This window comes from Lepus europaeus, chromosome 15 (assembly GCF_033115175.1).
Source record: "Lepus europaeus isolate LE1 chromosome 15, mLepTim1.pri, whole genome shotgun sequence".
In the NCBI taxonomy this organism is placed as follows: domain Eukaryota; kingdom Metazoa; phylum Chordata; class Mammalia; order Lagomorpha; family Leporidae; genus Lepus; species Lepus europaeus.
Window position 1 is genome coordinate 93248043 of NC_084841.1, and position 17997 is coordinate 93266039.

A 17997-nucleotide genomic window follows, 5' to 3' on the forward strand; every position below is an offset into this window, starting at 1 on the left:
CAGCATGGAGATTGCCCCGGGATCCTCTGGCACCTGCTCGAGTCCCTGGCATCTTCTGCTCTGTGCTTCTCTCCAGCCCGGTACCCTCAGAGCTGCTGGGCTCCCAATGGCCGTGTCGGCCACCTGCAAGCAGAGCTGTCCATGCAGCCATACGTCTGTCCACTGTGTGCCACGCACTGGCTCAGGTCAGCTGGAACTCGGCTTCTCCCGAGGCACCGAAGGCCCCGTTGACTCACAGGTAGACCCTGGAGAAGCAGCGGCCGTGGCGTGCGCAGAGCCGGCCTTGGCTGGGTGTGACCCAGAGGCATGCCGGGAAGCTGTTCTGTTCTTCCCGGAGATCTAAATGCTAACTCCCCGAGGGCCACGTTTGAGTCCTGACACTGCTCCTCGGGCGGGCATGTTTCCACGAGTAGCACCGCTTGGCCAGAGCACGCGAGGTCTGTGGAAGCTGGAGCCACAGTCGGCCCTCCCCGAGCTGAGTGGCAGGGCAGGGCGAGCAGTGGGGCTCCGGGTCCCGGCACTGCCCGGACCCAGTAGACGGTGCCATAAGTTGGACCCGCAAGGCTCCGCAGCCGCTGCTTGGCTGGCCCTGGCTGGCCCATTGCTGTCGAACGCCTGTGTCATTATTGATGCATTTTGAAAAGCAGTTCCCACCAGCCTGAGCACCACTTGTGCTCTGGGTGCAGACACTGGCTCTGCTCTTGGTGTTCTGGGCGCTCCATGGCTGGAGGGTGGGGTTGTGGGAGCAGCCGAGCCTCCGCGTGATTGGCTGCCTGCCCATCTCCTGTGCTGGGGGAGCCTCCTTGCCAGGCCTGCAGAGTGAGTGCGAGGGCTGGAGAGCATCCTGTCCTGGTCGCGGCTGTGCCCCCTCGCTGGCCTTGGGCCCTGGGCCAGCACTGAGGAGCCATGCAGCTCTGCCGATGGTGCAGGATGCTGGTCCCCAGGGTCGGAATGCTGAAGATGCCGGCTCCTGCCGCGCTCCGGCTGCCTCTTCTCTGGTGAGCCCTGCAGGGATGCGGGGACTGCCTCCGGCATCAGGGGTGGCTCCCTGTTGCCTGCTGGCCACACAGACCACATGCCCTCTCCCTGGCCTCTGGGGTCCTGAGCAGCCTCCCTGCAGCCCACCCCCACCCCTTATAGAGGGAGGGTGGCATGGCAGAGATGTAGGGGCACACTCACCACCACCCTCCACGTGGTCTCCCTGTACACCCATGGCCTCGTCTAATGCAGCTACTTGCCAAGGCCCTGCCCTCAGTCGCCGCTCCATCCTTGACCCACAGGTGTCACCTAAGACAGTGGGGACCAGGCTCGGCACGTGAGCCTTGGGGGGCTCCCACACCACTGCTGAACCACACGAGCATTTTCTGAATGGCCGCCTTTCTCAACCACGGATACAGCGCCCTCCCGGTGACAGCCGTGGTGTGTTCCTTCCTTCTGGTCGCTCTGCTGGCTTCACAGGCTATGACTTCTCTGTTGGAAAGCTTCGTCACGGTGCCGAGAGCTTGTTCCTGAATGGCTGCTTTTCAGCACTTTGGGTCAGATCTGTTTATTGTGGGAAATGCCTTTTGCCATCAGTGCGAGTTTGAAAAGCTTTAAGTGGGAGTCAGAATGAGACGCTGCCTTTTTATCACGGTTCAGGGCTTGAGATCTGCCTTACGGAGTGGAGGGGCAGAGTCGGGGTGGAAGGGGAGGGAGAGAGAGGAGAGGGACTTTTCAAAAATTCTGAACAGTGCTAGGATTCAACTGTTTCTCTGACTCATCTAGCGTTCAGGAGCAATGAAATGTTCATCAGGAGCACTGTTTATAACAGACTCATTCATGACAGTCCTGCTGGCTTGTTGCACGGAGTCATTTCCTGTAAAAATACCACTCGTGGCTTTCCTAAGGGAATAGAGTAAGATTGTGGGAAATGCTTAGAATTGAGCTCGTTATTAACTTACAAAGACCCATTTTGTAAAAGCATGGATGCCCTCCACGGTTACAGCAAAGGGCTTTATGCATTTCCTTTATTCACTTATTTTTTATGACATGAAACCAGTGACTGTTGTCTGTATCTTAAAGTTCATTGGTCAACTATAATGATTTTTCAGATTGAGACTTCAGGCCACCCACTGGGTTTGCAGCTTCAGCAACACCAGTGCTGGTGGTAGGAGGCTGCTTAGCTGGATCCACAGGTGCACATCTGGGCTCCCTCCTGCAGGTTTCCATTGTCAGCCTCTGGCTCATCTCGGAAAGTCGTGATAGGAGAAAGGCACCTGGCTGCTTCCTGTTTTCCTGTTTATCTGTAGAACTGACACTGTTGGTGTTTCGGGTGTGGTCCCTCTGAGGTGTAACTAAACTACTCCACTTGTAACCTTTTATTTCTAAGTGTGCATATGTGCTGTTACATTATAGTCTTAACTAGCATGATTAGCCTAACAATTCTGAAAGGAAGGAGTCCCTTTCAAATATGAAAGAAGTTAGTTTCCCGTGTGGTTTTGCACTGGGAAGTATTGGGTTTCTGTCTGAGGAGGGGCACTTTGGAGAGAGGTGGCAGGACTGTGGCTTGGAAGCCCTGGGTCCCAACCGCCCCAGCCTTGAGTTCCTCCCCCTGCTCATGGACCAAGGCTTGTATGGAGAGGCAGTAATGTGACACCCAAAACTGTGCCAGGTGCACAGAATTTCAGCAAGTGGTAACTCGATTTTTGATATTAGTAATTTGGTCCATTTCTATTTAATGTTTCAAGACAGTGCTGAACAGATATTTCGGCCTTCTCTCTGTTTTATGAATGGATCAGTAGGATTATGCTTTTCTAAATGTTACCTACAGACTTTCAGAACACCAAAAGGCATGCCTTACTTCTGAATTAACACTAAATAAATTCTTCTTAACTTCTACTATGTGGGGTGTTACTGGCCACTTTTCTGCTTCCCCAGGCTTTGACATCTTTGCAAATTTAGCTTTTAAGTGAGGGACTGGCCCAGTGGGGTGGTGGGTTAAGCCTCTGCCTGTAGCATTGGCATCCCATATGAGCACCAGTTCTAGACCTGGCTGCTCCTCTTCCAATCCAGTCTCCTGCTATGGCCTGGGAAAGCAGTGGAGGGTGGCCCAAGTGCTTGGGCCCCTGTACCCACGTGGGAGACCTGGAAGAAGCTCCTGGCTTTGGATTGGCACAGCTTTGGCTGTTAAGGCCGTTTGGGGAGTGAATCAGCAGAGGGAAGACCTCTCTCTGTGCCTCCCCCTCTTTCTCTCTGTAACTCTACCTCGCCAATAAACAAACCTTTAAAAAGGAAGGAGGAAATTAAGAAAGTAACTGAGAAGGCTGAGGAGCACGGCCAGGGTGGCCTCCTTGCTCAGTGTCTCGGTTCACTCCTGAGTTTGTTTCTGGCTGATGGGCAGCTCTGGTGGTCATTCACGAAGGCTCTGTGGGCATGGGCTCTGTTTTTTCAAGACGGCCCCTTGACTGTCAGCAGGTGCATGTCTGTGAGGTGCACACTGCCCGCTGGGCTCTTCTGCTTCTCCTGGTTGATCAGTGGTCGGAACCCTGCATCTGTGCATCGGAGCTACTGGGAAAGCAGTGGCCGCATTCTGGGCCAGGCTGAACCTGTGCAGCCCGGGCGTCCACGTGCAGAACATCACATATTTAAGGGAAAGGCACTTGCACGGAAGTCTTCCTTGCGTTTAATGAAAAGCAACCGTGTGTTCACTTTGTTTCCCCAGGTGGCGTCATCCTGAAGGTGCTCACTGAGACCTGCGGCTTTCCTGCAGATACACTCGGTGAGTGCATGAAATCGGATGCCTTACGGCTGGTGACTCCTTGGAAACACTTTCTGGGAGGGTGTCAGCTTCCCTCTCGAAAAAGCCATGGAGCTTCGAGCTATCCAGCCCTGCGTCTGGTGTCTGAGCACCAGACGCCACGTGGGCGAGCACACGGGAGGGCCGTGTGATACCCTGGGAGGCCTTGTGGACCCCGGTGCGTGGAGTACTGTGTCTCCCCTGCACCTGCTCTGAGATGCTTGGTTCTGTTGCCAGTGACGAACGAGCTTCCGAGTCCTTGCTAACGGGTGTGGCCGACTGCAAGTTGCGTGTGCCAGTGGGCCGCTCTGTGTACGACGTCACCGTCTGTCACTTCTCCCTGAAAGGGAAGAAGAGGTAGCTGCCTCCAGCCACCCCGTGTCCCTCCTCGCCGGCAGCTCATGCGGAAGGGTTGTCGGGGCGAGTAGGTGACCTGTCACGTCTGTGCCTGATTGAGGCCGCTTCTGGCGAGCACTGGGAATGGCGGGTGGGCCTCCGCGCTCCCCGGCGTGTGTCCAGGCACATCCAGGCGGCAGCGGCCGAGTCCTCGTCCCCAAGGACACGCTGCAGCTCCATGCAGCCAGGTCCTCCTGGGCCTTGTTTGTAAACCTGATTCGGCTCGCAGTGTGTGGCGTGGAGGCGGGGCTGCCCAGAGGGGCCTCAGGGGCACCACCTCGTTGCCGGGAGGTCACCGTCACAGCCCCCAGTGCTGGGCACTCACGATTGGCTTCTTCTTCTTCTTTTTTTTTTTTTTCCTGACGGGCAGAGTGGACAGTGAGAGAGACAGAGAGAAAGGTCTTCCTTTACCGTTGGTTTACCCTCCAATGGCCGCTGAGGCCGGCACGCTGCATGGATCCGAAGCCAGGAGCCAGGTGCTTCCTCCTGGTCTCCCAGGCGGGTGCAGGGCCCAAGCACTTGGGCCATCCTCCACTGCACTCCCGGGCCACAGCAGAGAGCTGGCCTGGAAGAGGAGCAACCAGGACAGAATCCGGCGCCCCGACCGGGACTAGAACCTGGGGTGCCAGCACCACAGGCGGAGGATTAGCCTAGTGAGCTGCGGCGCCGGCCATGATTGGCTTCTCAGGTGCTGTTAAGTTGCCAGCTCTAGGCCACTTTGGGAAGCCTGGTCTGTTTTGTGATCCTGAAACAGTGCGAGTTATGGGGTTATCTGAGCAAAGTTGCTTCTCGTGGGAGAGCCAGCGCTGACCCAGGGTGGGTAGCATCCTGGGCAGCTTGGTGACTGACACCTTGTCAAACTGCCTGTCTGTAATGCCGCCCCGTGTTTATGTGACGGGGGCAGGAGGAACCCACTTTCTGTTAATACGAGGATAGTTTTCCTGTGTGTTGAAAATAAAGGATTTGTTCCCAGCGCTCTGCTGCTCCAGGTGTGGCTGCGCCGTTGGGAGTTTGATGATAGAATCAGCCGTGCACTGTTAAGTCAGCCAGTGGGTGCTGGGGTTGGCGCCGAGCCTGGGTTTGCTCATGGCGTGCAGACAGGTGTGTCCTGGGGGTTGAGACTGTCTCCTGCCTCCTGGTGTTCAGAGTTGCTCACGTGTCCACTCGGTAGAAGTGTTATCTTGGTCAAGGAGAGGGATTGGAGTTTGGGGAGAGTGTTGCCGTCGGGCGGTCCGGGTGAGGTCCCCTCTGCTGGACGCTGATCTGGGTTGGGGTTGCTGAGCAGGTGCAGGTTGGTCACGTGACCCCAGGCATGTCTGTGCCCCATGGAGCTCCTGTCCCTTTTCTCCTGAGGACGGTCCCTTCCTGGCACGGTGGTTGGGGAGACTGCCCGAGGGGAAGACGAGGGTGGGTGTGGGATGTGGCGAAGCAGCCTCCTGGCCGTCTCCCTCACACTGGGATCCTGGAAGGGGCTCCCGGGCGGGCACCGTGCTGGGTGTGATGGAGGCACTGGGTTCCAAACTTCAGTCCGTTTAGAATTCAGAGCCAGGGTCGGTTCCGGCACGCGGACTCCATGTTTCGAGCGGTGCCGGTGTGCGGGTCGGCTTTTCAGCTGGAGGCTTGACGAACTACAAAGCAGATCAGTTCTCTGAGGAAGCTGGGTGCTCCAGGTGCAGGATAGCCGGCGGATTTCCGACTGTTAGGTTGGAAAAGAGACTGTAACTGTCTCGCTGTTACTGTGCACGCAGGTTGCATGTTAGGTGACGGCTTTGGGGTGTCTCAGGGTTGAATGGAATAACATTAGGAAACGTGATTTCTTTCTGCTCTCCAAGCGTGGAGCAGGGTTTCCAGTGCCGTCCGTGGCGCACACTGGTTGCCCGCAGGCAGCACTGCCCCACGGGGCTCCTGACGGGACTGGGGAGTGTCTGGTTGGTCAGCAAAGACGCTGTTTTCCCTGATGGTTCGTGAAGATCATGAAAGTGAGCTTTCTCTGCTGTTAAGATTTTGTCCACAGTCTGCTGAGGAATGAGTTTGAGGAATTAAAAAAAAAAATACCCTAACTTGGGTATTTTGCAGGGACACCCCAGTCAGGGCTGGGGTTTGGTGTGCTGGCGCTGCGTCCTGGCCAGGGCTTCCTCCCGGAGTGGTCGCAGTCCGCCCCTCCGCACATGGCCGGGACGCGGGGTTTGGTGCAGGCACCATGTTCCCAGGGCCCGTCTGCCCCAGGAGTCAGTGTTAGGAATTGTCGTCTCGGGCACAGTGACTGCTGGTTACCCAGGTGAGCCAGCACTCTCCTCTGGCCGTGGTCCCCCAGGGGGTGAGGCTCCCATAGCGTGGTTGTCCCCACGGGAGAAGACAGGGCGGGGAAGGGCACATGGTGCCCCAGGTGGCGCTGGAGTGCATTTGCAGGTGGTGGGAGGGGCCTTCCGATAGCTGCTGTGGGGCTCGTGCCAGGGGAGACCCGCGCTGTCCTTGTTCTAGTTCTTCCCTTAGTGCCTACGTGACCATCCTGTGCTGTGGCCATGGTGTGCACATGGCCATCCCATGTGGTGACCATGGTGTGCATGTGGCCATCCTGTGTGATGATTGTGGGACATACATGGCCATCGTCTGTGATGACCATGGTATGTACATTACCATCACATATGATGACCTTGTTACATTCATGGCCATCATGTGTGATGACCATTGTGTGTATGTTGCTGTCATGTGTTATGACCATGGTACATATGTTGCTGCCATGTGTGATGACCATGGTGTTTATGTTGCTGTCATGTCTGACGACCGTGGTACCTATGTGGTCATTGTGATGACCGTGGTGTGCATGTGGCCATCCTCTGATGACTTATGGTACATGCATGGCCGCCGTCGTGTGTGATAACCATGGTATGTACATTGCCATCACATGTGATGACCATGGTACATGTGTGGCTGTCATGTGCGATGACCATGGTGTGCATGTGGCCATCCTGTGACGACTTATGGAACATGCATGGACATCATGTGCGATGGCCATGGTGTGTAAGTTGCCATCATGTGTGACGACCATGATACATGCATGGCTGCTGTGTGTGATGACCGTGGTGTGCATGTGGCCATCCTCTGAAAACTTATGGTACATGCATGGCCATCATGTGTGATGACCATCATGTGTGATGACCATGGTATATACATGGCCACTGTGTGATGACCATCGTCTTTGAGGACCATGGTACATCTGTGACCACTTTGTGTGATGACCGTCGTGTGAGGACCGTGGTACATATGTGACCACTGTGTGTGATGACTGTCGTGAGGACCGTGGTACGTCTGTGGCCGCCATGTGTGATGACCGTCGTGTGTGAGGACCGTGGTACATCTGTGGCCACAATGTGTGATGACTGTCGTGTGTGAGGACTGTGGTACGTCTGTGGCCGCCATGTGTGATGACCGTCATGTGTAAGGATCGTGGTACGTCTGTGGCCACCATGTGTGATGACCGTCGTGTGTGAGGACTGTGGTACGTCTGTGGCCGCCATGTGTGATGACCGTCATGTGTAAGGATCGTGGTACGTCTGTGGCCGCCATGTGTGATGACCGTCATGTGTAAGGACTGTGGTACATCTGTGGCCACCATGTGTGATGACCGTCGTGTGTGAGGACTGTGGTATGTCTGTGGCCACCATGTGTGATGACCGTTGTGTGTGAGGACCGTGGTACGTCTGTGGCCACCATGTGTGATGACCGTCGTGTGTGAGGACTGTGGTATGTCTGTGGCCACCATGTGTGATGACCGTCGTGTGTGAGGACCGTGGTACGTCTGTGGCCATCCTTGCACCCTGCCACCCTGAGCAGGTGGATCGGTGAGACTGCTTTTCAGCAGGCTGAGCTCTGTGCAGGAGGGAGGATTGCTACTCCTGTGTTTGCAGAAATCATGATCAGGTTTCATGCAGAATTGTTAGCGAAAGAAAGATGGCTTTTCCTCCCACCATCTGAGAGGACGTGGAGAAGCTGAAACTCCAGTCACTCGGGGCAATTTGTTCACCGTAGGTAGGAGGCAGTACGTGGGGGAGGGAGGCATTAAACACGAGGTACAGCTGCTTCTCTGTGTGCTGAAGGGAAACGGGGCCAGCTGCATGGTCTCTTGGGAGGAACACGGGGCAGCTGCGTGGTCTCTGGGGAGGGGCAGCCGCATGGACTCTGGGGAGGGACACGGGGCAGCCGCGTGGTCTCTGGGGAGGAACACGGGGCAGCCGCGTGGTCTCTGGGGAGGAACACGGGGCAGCCGCGTGGTCTCTGGGGAGGGACACGGGGCACCTGCGTGGTCTCTGGGGAGGGACACGGGGCAGCTGCGTGGTCTCTGGGGAGGGACACGGGGCACCTGCGTGGTCTCTGGGGAGGGACACGGGGCACCTGCGTGGTCTCTGGGGAGGGACACGGGGCAGCTGCGTGGTCTCTGGGGAGGGACACGGGGCACCTGCGTGGTCTCTGGGGAGGGACACGGGGCACCTGCGTGGTCTCTGGGGAGGGACACGGGGCACCTGCGTGGTCTCTGGGGAGGGACACGGGGCACCTGCGTGGTCTCTGGGGAGGGACACGGGGCAGCTGCGTGGTCTCTGGGGAGGGACACGGGGCAGCTGCGTGGTCTCTGGGGAGGGACACGGGGCACCTGCGTGGTCTCTGGGGAGGGACACGGGGCACCTGCGTGGTCTCTGGGGAGGGACACGGGGCACCTGCGTGGTCTCTGGGGAGGGACACGGGGCACCTGCGTGGTCTCTGGGGAGGAACACAGTAAACTGGGGAGGACCCAGATGTGATCTTCAGGACTCAGCAAAGGCAAACCAGAGGGATTAAATATGTTCTCAACAGAGGGCACTTGCCACGCTCTTCTGTTTCTCTCTTCTGATAAGAGACCCAGGCTGGATGCATCCTGGGGAGACCCTGGGACTCTCCCAGAGCCCCCTCCCCACCAGTGGCTCCCTCACAGGGCTGTGGCTCCAAGTTGGTGCCCAGAGCAATGCTGATGCGTAGCAAGTGCTTGATGGATATCGGAGGATAGAGGCAGAGTGATGGTGCGGAATTGTTCTGGAACATTCTCTGAAGAGGACTCTGGTTCAGGACGTTTCAGGCTGCCCAGCACGGGGCCCTATGCAGTGACCTCAGTTTGGGCAAGCAAGCGGGTGAATGTGGGCTTAAATACTACTTCAGATTTACAACTATTGGAGAGGATGACTCATTTGACATTTGTTGTGCCTCAGAAGTTCTTATTCTTTTATTTGAGAGAAAAATACACACACACACACACACACAGCTCCATCCACTGACTCACTCTCTAAATGCCACCAATAGCCAGGGCTGGGCCAGGCCAAAGCCAGTTCTGAGAACTCACTCAGGTTTCTCCTGTGAGTGACAGGGCCATCATGGCCCCTTCCCAGGGTCTGCCTCAGCAGGAGCCAGAGGTGGGATCCGGAGCTGGATTTTTTTTTTTTTTTTTTTTTTTTTTTTTTTTTTTTTACAGGCAGAGTGGACAGTGAGAGAGAGACAGAGAGAAAGGTCTTCCTTTTGCCGTTGGTTCACCCTCCAATGGCCGCCACGTTAGGCGCGCTGCGGCCGGCGCACCGCGCTGATCCGATGGCAGGAGCCAGGTGCTTCTCCTGGTCTCCCATGGGGTGCAGGGCCCAAGCACTTGGGCCATCCTCCACTGCACTCCCTGGCCACAGCAGAGAGCTGGCCTGGAAGAGGGGCAACCAGGACAGGATCGGTGCCCCGACCAGGACTAGAACCCGGTGTGCCGGCGCCGCAAGACGGAGGATTAGCCTAGTGAGCCGCAGCGCCGGCCTGTTTTTTAAGATTTATTTATTTGAAAGGCGGAATTGCAGAGAGAGAGAGACACCTTGCATCCGCTGGCTCACTCCCCAGATGGCTGCAACAGTCAGGGCTGAGCCCAGGCCAAAGCCAGGAGCCTGGCACTCCATCTGGGTCTCCTACATGGATGGCAGGGGCCCAAGGCCTTGGATCATCATCCACTGCCCTCTCAGGTGCATTAGCAGGGAGCTGTATTGGAAGTGGAGCGTCTGGGACTTGAACCGGTGACTATGTGGGATGCCGGCATCGCAGGAGGCTGTTTAACCCTCTGTGCCACAGTGCTGGCCGCAGAGCTGGGTGCCAAACCCAGCACTGACTGTGGGACGCTGGCATCCTACCCTGCGTCTTAGCCAGGGGCAGGTGGCTAAGGCTCTGGAGGCTGTGCTGCTGGGAGGTAAATCAGAACATTGGGAAGGCACTGCCCAGGGCTGGCGCTGTGGCGTAGCAGGTCAAGTCGCCTCCAGTGCTGGCATCCCTTATGGGCACCGGTTCAAGTCCTGGATGCTCTACTTCTGATCCAGCTCTCTATTGTGGCCTGGGAAAGCAGTGGAGGATGGCCCAAGTCCTTGGGTCTCTGTACCGCATGGGTGACCCAGAAGAAGCTCCTGGCTTTGGATCAGCGCAGCTCCAGCCGTTGCGGCCAACTGGGGAGTGAACCAGCAGATGGAAGACTCTCTCTCTCTCTCTCTGCCTCTCCTCCTCTCTGTGTGTAACTCTGACTTTCAAATAAATAAATAAATCTTAAAAGGCGGCACTGCCTGCTGACCAGAGGCGCAGGTAGGAAGGTGTCTAAGGAGGGAGGTTCCAGAGAGCAGAGGGGGCGGGGCTCAGGGCTCTGTGGGACCCTGGACAGGAACAGGGCCAGCTCTGTGGCCTTCAGACATGTGGGGTCACCTTGGGTGAGTTAGAGCAGGACCTGGCGCTGAGGGACTCTCCTGCCGAGGCTGGGCCTCCTTTGGAAGCGGGGGCGTGGCCGCCTGCCTGGAGAAGGAGGTGGGGCTGGAGGTTGAGCAGACCCCTACCTGCCGCACATGGAAGCACACCCGAGGGCCCTCCTGTGGACGCTGGATGTTGTACTCGCCCATCGGCGCAGGTGTGGCACGTGCGGGGCTGACTGAGCCCTCAGGCTGTGGCATTCATGTTGTCACCCCATCCGCACCGACCCCAAGGCACGAGAGTGATGGCGCTGGCCGACTGTGCCCACGAGGGGCCCGGAGTGCTGCTGTTGAGTGAATGGACAGATGGGGGAGACGCCGCATGCCGGGGTGGCCGGGATCCATGGTGAGAATGGCTTCCACTCGGGAGATCTGTGATGAGGGAGATACGTCGGAGCTGCTGCTGCTGCCCCAGCTCGGACCGGGAAGCTCAGCCACCGTGTGTGCCCAGTGCTCCGCCCGCTGACCATGCAGGCTGTGACGCAGGCTCTGTCCTCCGTGGCGTGTGCGTGAGTGAGCACGGCGTGTGTAGAGCTCAGTGCTGTCCTTGGGATGGAACCCCACCCAGGGCCGCGTGGGGACAGGTGTAGCAGTGGACGTGGGTGTGGCCGCAATGGTGTCTACAGGTGTGACGTGCGCTTGCCCTCCTGTCCTTGCCTCCATCATCTCCCTCTCCCCCTCCTCCTCACCTCCCCCTCCCCCTCTCACCTCCCCCTCTCACCTCCCCCTCCTCATCACCTCCCCTCCTCATCACCTCCCCCTCTATCACCTCCTCCTCCATCACCTCCCGCTCCTCATCACTTCCCCTCCCCCTCTCACCTCCCCCTCCTCATCACCTCCCCTCCCCCTCTCACCTCCCCTCCTCATCACCTCCCTCTCCCTCTCTCACCTCCCTCTCCTCATCATCTCACCTCCCCCTCTCACCTCCCCCTTCCCCTCTCACCTCCCCTCTCCTCCCTCACCTCCCTTCTCCTTCCTCCCCTCTCACCCCCTTGCTTGCTCCCAGTTGTCCCATGCTCTGCATGGCTTTGGCTGCCACTTATCCCCTAAACCAGCACCACGCCAGGCTGCAGGCCCCAATGGCCACTGCCCACTGCAGCCACTCCTGGTGAGTGCAGCCCGAGTGCACCTTTTCTCCCACAGCCCTGTGGCCTGGTTCCCCTCTCAGATAAAATGTCTCACATCTCGGCCCCCAGCCCAAGCCACACACAGGGGCATCCATTTTCTTTTTTCTTCAGTTTTTAATTTGCGAGACAGAAGGAGCCTCCATCCTCCGATGTGCTCCTCAAATCCTGTGATGGCTTGAACAGGAGCTGGGAGCCAGGACCTCCATCCAGGCCTCCCACGTGGAAGGCAGCTCCTCCCAGAGTGTGCACTAGCAGGAAGGAGGCGGGGCCAGGCCTCCACATCAGGCTCCCCAGTGTGGGACGTGGGCGCCCTGGGCACTCCCAGGGCAACATCATGAAATGCCTTCCAGTTCCATGCCAGCCCCGGTGGGCATGGGAGCCTTGTTGGTCAGGTTTGCCCACTCTGTGGTCCATCTCCTGCATCCCCGTGGACCTATGCCCTGTGGCCCTGCGTCACTGTGGCCCCACGTCTCCATGGCCCCGCATCTCTGTGGCCTTGCGTCCCTGCGTCTCCGTGGCCCCATGGCCCTGCGTCCCTGTGGCCCTGCGTCACCGTAGCCCCACGTCTCCATGGCCCTGCCTGCGTTCAAGCCTCACTTCCTGATTGACGCCGGTTGTCCCGGTTAGATCTGTCTGACCACGTGGGTTCTTCCACTGTGTGTGAAGCACACTGAAGTTGGGCTTCTGAGGGTGCGCTGTTGTCCTCGCGTTCCTGGTGTCGTGTGACTTCCTGTCTGTTGGCGCGTTCGTAGACACTCGAACTTTGTCCCGCTGGCTTGGAGGGGACGCCACACACCCTGGAGGCGCCTGCGAGGGCCTCTGACGTGAGCACTTGCCGTCTTTGCTTTTCCACTATTTTTGTGTCCCAGGATGCACTGGTTTGGGTTTCTGTTTTTCTTTTTTTTTTTAAACACTGGAATTACTCTTAACTAGTTTTCCAGGCTACCTCCCAGGGACATAGTTTCACAAGGTGCTTGGAGGGAATAAAATGCACATTTTTGAGGATGAAAATCTGATGACTTGTCTCCTAGGGATGGGCAAACTTTGTTACGACAGCAGAGTATCCTCCAGCCGGGTACGAGTTTCTTGGGTTTATTGGAAATGTGGTGCTGGGAAGAATAAAAGAAAATTGAGCAGCGTGGAAGTTGGAAACCGTCCCTGGCATCCAGTCCCACACACAGATTGCCAGGCACTGAGGGCAGCTCGGCAGTTGCCCCAGGCTGCTGGGCTCCTGGGATAGTGACCCGGAAAAGCACTGCTGTGGGCGGAGCCTGGCGGGGCTTCCCGCACCTGAGCAGCTTGTGATACTGTTCCCAGGTGACACAGGGACACTCCGTCACCAGCAGTGTCCCTTGGCCAGCTGGGGTTTCCCCGGCGCTCAGCAGCCCATGAGGAAGTGACGGGAGTTTTTCCGTGTGTTCACACCAGGAGCAAACAGAAGCCCAGGGAGGTCTGTGGGCAGCCAGGCCCCTTCGTCCTCGGGGAAATTCCCGGGGAAGGAAGTGGTGCCGTGGGGGCCTAGGATGGGGTCCTCCTGTGCTGAGTTACAGGCAGATCTTACGTTGGTTGATTCACCCCCCGCACGGCAGCCAGCATCCTGGGACTCCCCCCAGGTCTCCCACATGGGCGGCAGGGGCTCAAGCACTTGGGCCTCCTTCCGCGACTGGGAGCTGGGTCAGAAGTAGAGCAGCGGGACTCAAACCACCTCCTGATGCAGGTGGTGGTGGCTTGACCATTGCGCCAGAGCACCTGCCCCTCAAAACGCGCCCTTGACCCCCTCTCTGCCCGGCAGCTTCTGTCACTGCAGCAGACCCCGCTTCCGGGGTGTCTGGAGGAGCTGAGTCCCGGGCAGAGCGGTCTGTGCTCGCGTTTCCCACTCGCTGGCCCCGCTGCAGTCGCGGTCGCACATGGCCGGGGTGCTGCTGCCTGTGGGGGCGCTTGTGGGGTGCACCTGCTCGTGCCCGGCTCTGGCAGGGCAGCCGGCAGCTCGCCCTGTGTGTGCTGTCCTCCTCTCAGCCGAGTGAGGCAAGGCTGCACATGGTGTCCCCGGGGGCCGTTCTTGGGGTGAGTCGGCAGCAGGTGGGAACCGCGGGGATGGTGGGTCCAGGCCCCGTCTCACCTGCTCCCGCGGAAGCACCTGAGCCCCCTGTGGTGCCCTCCACGTGGCCCCGCCAGGCAGTGGCCTCTGCTTCTCGGGCCGGCCGGTGCACCCACGGTTCGCTGTCCCTTGGGAGTTCCGCTTCCTCTTATCGCTCATGGAGCGTTTTTCCCATGGAATTCCCCACTGCTCGCTGGGTTCACTCCGATTTCGGCTTTGAGTGCGTAACCAGGCTGCCGGGGGATGCTTTCCCGATGACTTCACAGCCCAAGATAGAGGCTGAGAAGTACTTGGCAGCGGAGAAGGGAACGTCAGACGTCTTGGGTCCAGTTCAGTGGACCGGCCGCTGACCGCCACGTAGGCTGGGCCGAGTCGCTGTCCCTCGGTGAATGAGCCAAGAGCCGTCAGTCCTGACATGCCGCCACTTCCCATCACTCTCCCAGGCTCCGGGAAGCAGATGCAACGGCCCAGCTGCTGGGTGCACAGCGCGTCTGCCTCTGTGCAGCGGGCGCCGGCACCCCAGGCGGCCAGCAGTGGGTAGTGAAGCCTGGTTAGAGGACAGACGCGCTTTTCCTTTCTGCTTGAACAGAGGGGTTTATGGGGTGGGGGCTGCCGATGGGCGGCAGGTGAGCGCAGGGCTCCTCCCAGGGGCTCGCTCGCCTTAGCCATGGGCCCGGGCCCAGGGGTTAAGTCAGTGTGGACTCAGAACGGAGCCTCACGCTGTCTTCCGTGACCCCCGTCAGGGCTCAGGCCCTTGTAGGGACACCTCGGGGGTGGGGGCGCTGTCCATGGCTGGCGAGGCGCCCCGGGGTGGACGCTGCTCCGGGTCTGACTGCCCACGGGACCTGCCGGCCGCTGTGTCCCCACATCAGGTGCTGCGGACATGTCTGGGACGTGTCGTGAGAAAGGACAATTCGGCTAAAGCAGAGCTGGGCCCCAGAGCCCAGGCTTGGGTGCAGGGAGTGCGCCTCACTGCACGTTCCGGGCGGGACTCACGGGGTGCAGCGGCCTCCCCACCAGGAGGGGCAGGGCCCGGTGTCGGTCCTGGGGTCCCCGTGGGCTCCGAGGAACGGCGGCCAAGTCCCAGCAGTCCCGTCACTCAGCATGCTGGACAGACGTGGCGTGGCCACGAGTTCAGCTCTGCCTGCTCGGGACTGCAGGCTGCGGGCCCCTCCCCGACCTCGGGGCTGGGCTGGCCTTGGCCTTGCTCTCCCTGATGGAGTTGGCCAGGTTCCCCCTGGCACTGCTCTCAGCCGTGCTCTCCGTGCTTGCAACACTGCTGCAGGGGGCGGGGGGGGGGGGGGGGCGTTGTGGCCGGAAGCCAGTGGGGCCTGCAGCAGGGGTGGGGCCATGGGGGGAAGAGGCTGAGGACCGGCCCGGCCAGCGCGAGGAGTCCTGGGGGACAAGGACCGTTGATGCCCGAGGCCAGAGCAGTGGGCAGCACCCAGCAGGAACTGTGGAACTAGACGAGAAAAGATGCTGCTGAAGGCTTTCCCTGACACGCTCCAGGCGCTCGTCTGGTTACACCTGAGCTTCCGGGTGGGGATTTTCCAGAAACCTGGGTCAGGTGAAGACTTTCCCAGCATGCAGTGTGCTTGCCGTGTCGCCCACAGCCCAGAGGTGGCACCTGGTGCAGAAGTGTGTGCTGGCGCCCAGAGCCATAGAGGGTGGAGGGGCTCCTGCCCGCCCCCTGCTCTCCAGGACTGCCCCCCCGCCGAGGGCCAGGACGTGTCCTGGGAGGGAACCCTTGGCATTCCGAGCTCAGCCACCTGAGGCTGAGAAACTGGGCCTCTGCAGACGGGCCTCCCGCCGCGGCCCCTCCACTCTGCCCGCTGGCCAGCATTACCGGCCGGCAGGGGCCTGTTGGCATACTGGGAGCGGCTTGGGTCTGGCAATGCCAGGTCGGTGGGGGTCTCGTCCGCTGCCTGCTCAGTGCCCGGAGCCAGGTGCAGGGTCACGGGGCTCAGCTGGACCGCCTCGGCCGGAGCCGTGTCAGGAGCTGCGTCCAGGCCTCAGAACCCCCTCACTGCGGGGTCAGGGGAAGGACAGCCTCTGCCGGTGGAGGGAGCAGCATCCGGGAACCTTGGGAGTTGGAGCTGGCCAGGAGGCGTCTTCCCGCTGCAGCCAGATGGTTCTCTGGGGACCCTCCAGGGAGCCGTGTTTCCGGAAGGCGGCCTGGGAGTCTTCCAGGCCCTGCCTGGGGGACATATGCTGCTGCAGTCTCGCAGGCCTTTCTGTGGGCTGGCTCTAGCCCCTCCCTCCTGGCTGGGCTCCCCAGACCACCCCGAACACATCCCCACTGCCCCCGCGTTCCCACAGCGACATCTGTGTCTGGAGCTGCAGGGGAGAGGCTGCTGGCCTGTGGGGTACCCTCCCCCTCGCCCCATCTTTGCTCTCTTTGGGAGATGCCTCATCCCTGGGAGATGCCATGTGCAAGGCAGCTGTGCTGGCACCTCCGAGCACGCCCAGCCACGTGCCCGCCACCGTGGGGGTGGGCTTTTCTCTAGAATTCTGTGCACATCCTTGGTTTCTTCTGGTTTGGTGGCCTGGCTCCTTGTGCGAGCATGGGGCCCTGGCGGCCGTGCGGACCAGAGGCCCTGGGCACTGGCTTGGGTCTCTGGAGCTTGGTGTGCAGGTGGTAAAGCATGGTGTGTGGGCCTCTGGCTCTCTCAGCCCTGGTGAAGCTGTGAGCTGACCAGTGGAGCACAGCCCTGGGGCTCTGGAGTCCAGGCCAGACAGGAAGCCCAAGAGCCGTCCCCAGGGGCATCCTCTTCCCGGCGCCAAGGGCAGTGGAGGGGCTCCCTGGGGTGCTGGTGTGGAGCGCTGGGGTCTGTCAGCACAGCTCTGCTTCGGTTTCCTGCCCAGAGCTGGGTAGCTGTCAGGTTCTGCTTGATAAACAGAGCCCGTGTTCAGGAAGAACGTTTGTAAACCGCAGCTTCAGAGGCCGACTTCTAGTAAAAACAAACAGAGGGGCAGCCTCTTGAGCCGAGCGGCTGAGGGTGACGTCACTGGGACCCACAGAGATCTGTCCACAGGCATCCAAGACGCCGAGCAGAGAGCCAGGCACAGGGGCATTCCTGTGTGGCCGCTGCGGTACCAGGGAGCTCCCAGCCGCACACACAGGGCATACCGGCTGGAACCCTCAGTAAACACACAGCTGCTGACATCCCTCACTATGTGCTGAGAAGGTGGACGCACAGGTGCTCACACAGCTCACCGTGTACTGAGCACACACAGGTGCTGACATAGCTCACCGTGCACTGAGCACACACAGGCACACACACAGCTCACCGTGCACTGAGCACACACAGGTGCTGACACAGCTCACCGTGCACTGAGCACACACAGGTGCTGACACAGCTCACCGTGTACTGAGCACACACAGGTGCTGACACAGCTCACCGTGTACTGAGCACACACAGGTGCTGACACAGCTCACCGTGTACTGAGCACACACAGGTGCACACACAGCTCACCGTGTACTGAGCACACACAGGTGCTGACACAGCTCACCGTGTACTGAGCACACACAGCTCACCGTGCACTGAGCACACACAGGTGCACACACAGCTCACCGTGCACTGAGCACACACAGGTGCACACACAGCTCACCGTGTACTGAGCACACACAGGTGCTGACACAGCTCACCGTGTACTGAGCACACACAGCTCACCGTGCACTGAGCACACACAGGTGCACACACAGCTCACCATGCACTGAGCACACACAGGTGCACACACAGCTCACCGTGTACTGAGCACACACAGGTGCTGACACAGCTCACCGTGCACTGAGCACACACAGGTGCACACACAGCTCAC

General features: G+C 59.4%; 1 protein-coding gene across 4 annotated transcripts in view; it reads left to right on the plus strand.

Moving 5' to 3' along the window:
- Nucleotides 1–17997, plus strand: part of LHFPL2 (LHFPL tetraspan subfamily member 2) — a 115705-nt gene that overhangs the window by 67230 nt on the left and 30478 nt on the right. For 2 of the 4 annotated variants that reach the window (XM_062212527.1, XM_062212526.1), the window contains exon 3: nucleotides 3701–3757. The exons of the other annotated variants lie outside the window; for them this stretch is intronic. The gene's annotated coding sequence lies outside the window, so the exon portion shown is untranslated. The remainder of the gene's footprint in view (nucleotides 1–3700; nucleotides 3758–17997) is intronic. 4 annotated transcript variants of the gene reach the window in all.